The following is a 3,813-nucleotide window of genomic DNA, read 5'->3' as shown; positions in this document are numbered from 1 at the left end:
TATGGAATTTCTGTGATTGTATGAATTTTGTATAAAATTCTGTTATTTTTCGTTTTTTTTTCAATTTTTTTTGCTCTGAAATTAATAATTTTCGGCGGCCCCCCTGGCCGCCGAAAATAAGGTTTTTATTTTCGGCAGTTTGTAATTTTCGGCGGCTGGCTCCCCGGCCGCCGAAAATAGCTTACTTTCGGCGGCCAGGAAGCCAGCCGCCGGAAATAAGCTATTTTCGGCGGCCAGGGCCTGGCCGCCGAAAGTAAAGCCTTATTTTCGGCCAGGTTTTTTTGGCGGCCAGAAGCCGCCGAAAATAAGCCTTTTGCCGCCGAAAATAGCTTATTTTCGGCGAGAACTGGCTTATTTTCGGCGGCTTCTGGCCGCCGAAAATGACTGTAGCTGTTGTAGTGTATATTCAGTGCTCAGGAGGAGATGCATGCAACATGGAGGATTTTGAGGAGTTCTAGGACTACGATGAGTTCTAGTTGTGTTAGTGGCAAACCACCAGTCAGCTCCCTGTGAAGGCCATATCTGCTATGTTCGCTTTTCCGCACTTTGATAATATCAATGACAATGTTATGTTAATGACTATGTGGATGTCTTGGACATCTTGATGTAATAAAGTACATGTTCCGCTATTTATTTTGAGCAATGTGTGATGATGTCCAATTATGTAATCGTTGTGTACGTGAGTTTCTGATCCTGGCACGTACATGGTTCGCATTCGGTTTGACTTCCAAAACCGGGTGTGACATTTTATGTATTGATTATAAATATAGCTTTCTTGATAATAACATAGGTTATGTGTTTTCTCAAATAAAAGTGGAGATAATTAATTGTTTCATTATCTCTTACATAAAATCTATTTAAGCCATGTGTTTTCTTAATAAAAATATAAAGATAATATTTGGTTTAATAACTGTCGGTACCCTAAAATAGGGGTACCCCTTACTACAGTGTGAAGACGCTATACCCGCGCGGCTACCTCTAGTCGCGTGGTGAACAACACTCTACCCCGCCATGTGGACGGCTCTAGGGTCGCCACGTGGCCAGGGAAGACGATATACCCCAAGATATCAACAGTGGGTCCGGACCCCATGGGAAAGTGTCGAACCCCTGTACATGTAGACCGGACCTCCGGGCAAGGTCTAGGACCCCCACGAGCGTGACCCAGACTCCCGGGACGGGTCCTAGACCCCTCTGTGTGGGGTCCGAACTACCCATAGCCGGGTCTAGGGACTCTGGGACAGAGAATACCCAGGCCTTGCTCATGCAGGGGTCCGGTGCCGACACGTGTCTAGGCCTAGCCTGGTGCGGACCTGTCCGCATAACGCTACTGCTTCCTGCCCAGGCGGAGACCCGATGCTGCCATGTGGCCTGCACGCGTGACGTAAGCCAACGGGCGGAGCCTGACGTAAGGCCTCTAGGTTGCGTGGCCCCTGCATTTATTACGGATAAGGCGCGCCGCCTAACAAGCGATGTGCTGCCTCGGCATTTAATGAGGCCTGCCCACTCTGTTGTTAGGCGGCAACCTATCCACTCTACTGGCAAGCAGTGTGCCGCCTCAGCATTTAATGAGACATGTCCATGTCGCTGGCAAGCGGCATGCCTGTGTATTCCGCTGGCAGGTGGCACGCCCATACGGTCGCATGCGCTGCACTCATCATGACTCGCGTGTTACCAAGGATGCTGCCGCGAGATATCAATATTGTATGCACTACGGATGTTATGGCGCTCGGAGATCACCCTGGCGTTGCAGGCAGTAGTTCCTTCCATTTGTCCCTGGGCCCACATGTCGGGGCTCAGTATCCTTGTATGTGCCCCCGTTGAACTATAAAAGGGAGGGCACACTACATTACAAGGCAGAAGCACACATTCTCACACACACTCACTTAGACTCTCAGACTCACAAGTTCATACAAGCTCTCAAGCTCAATACAGCACACAGTGGAGTATGGTATTACGCTCCGGCGGCTCGAACCACTCTAAACCCTTGCGTGTTCTTGTGTTCATCGTCCATCTAGCAACAGGCAAAACGCTTAGGCCCCATCCTCATCTTAGGATTTAGGGCGGGTGCATTCCGCCACCCGGCCGGAGATTTCCTCTCCGACATTTGGCGCGCCAGGTAGGGTCTTGGCTTTAAGTTTTTGCTTGTTTTCCTGCTCGACACCATGGTTCACATCGTCGAGCACCACGACTTTGTCCCTGAGGACTTCCCCATGGAGGAGGAGGCTGCCTCTTCCACGCCATGGGCCTCCAGCCGCCCTGCGCCCGGTGCAGCTGCTACTGTGCCCTCTGCGCGGCAGCACACTCTTGCGCAGACGTCCAAGGTGTCAAGGGCCGCTCCCGGTGCACTGTCCACGGCCAGGGAGTTGTTGCGCCACCCTCCTAGCTCCACGGCCTCGCTAGAGGCCATGAAGCAGTGGCGTGACGACGTCGACCGGCTACTCGGCATGGCTCACTCTAGCTCAGCCAGGCCCAGGCCTCGCTCGTCCTGGCGTCAACATGAGGCATCGGCGTCGGTGCGTTCACCCTCTGTAAGGGCTGCGCCAACCGAGGACTTGCGGGTGGAGTTCAACCGCCGGCGGGCGGGAGAGGACACCACAACCTCTCTAGAGGAGCCAGATGACCTGCGGGCGGAACTCAACCGCAGGCGTGCGGGCGAGGATGCCCGTGTCTCTCTGGAGAGGGCGTGAGAGCGTCGACAAAACATCGAGGGTCGCAACCTCGACTACGACTTCGTTGCGGTAGCACCGCAGACCTCGACGGGCACCCGGATCCCTACGAGTGTCTCGTTGGCCTGTGTGGGCTGCGCCGCGCTCGCGGATCACCTCCGTGCGGCGACGTGGCCATCCTAGTTCTGGCCACACCTGCCGGAAAAGTACGACGGTACGTCAAACCCATCGGAATTCCTGCAGGTATACGTCATCGCCATCACGACAGCAGGTGGAGACACTGCTGTGATGGAAACATACTTCCATGTAGCCTTGTCCGGGCCTGCCCGAACTTGGCTCATGAACCTTGCCCCAGGATCGATCTACTCCTGGGAAGAGCTCTGTGCGCGGTTCACGATGAACTTCGCCAGCGCTTACCAATAGCATGGCGTGGAGGCACACCTCCATGTAGTGAGGCAGGAGCTCGGGGAAACTCTTCGGGCCTTCATCTCCCGCTTCACCAAGGTACGTGGGACTATACCTCGTATCTCTGATGCTTCCATCATCACTGCCTTCCACCAGGGAGTACGTGATGAAAAGATGTTGGAGAAGTTGGCCACGCACGACGTGGAAACTGTCACCACACTCTTCGCTCTGGCCGACAAGTGTGCCAGGGCCACCGAGGGCCGTGCATGGCACTCGGCACCACAGACCGGGGCTGCCTAGATGGGTGGCTCGGGCGCCGTCGCTCAGGACGGCAAAAAGAAGAAGAAAAAGAACAGCAGCCATGAGAAGTCAACGCCTGCTGCTATGGTTGTAGCAGCTACGGCTGGGGGCTGGAACAAGCGCAACAAGTGCCCACGACCATAGAGGGGTAACAACGGCTCATGCCCTGTACACCCCAATAGTGGCCATAGCACCGCGGAGTGTCGCGAGATCATCAAGCTCGTGAAGCGCGTCAGCGAGCGGCGCGAGCAGACCTTCAGGGATGGCTCCCCTCCTCGCCGCCGGCCTGGCAAGGAAAGGGTTGACAACGGCGAGGTGGCCGCAGGAGAACCGGACCTCGGGTATCAGTCACCCGAGGGGGTCCTGAAGGATGTCTTCACCTAAGGCTCCGACTTCGGTGACAACAACTAGCCAGGCTACCGGGGCGACCCCGCCCTTCCCG

This window comes from Zea mays, chromosome 5, assembly GCF_902167145.1.
Source record: "Zea mays cultivar B73 chromosome 5, Zm-B73-REFERENCE-NAM-5.0, whole genome shotgun sequence".
Classification (NCBI taxonomy): Eukaryota; Viridiplantae; Streptophyta; class Magnoliopsida; order Poales; family Poaceae; genus Zea; species Zea mays.
Note: the sequence above shows the minus strand (reverse complement) of the source record.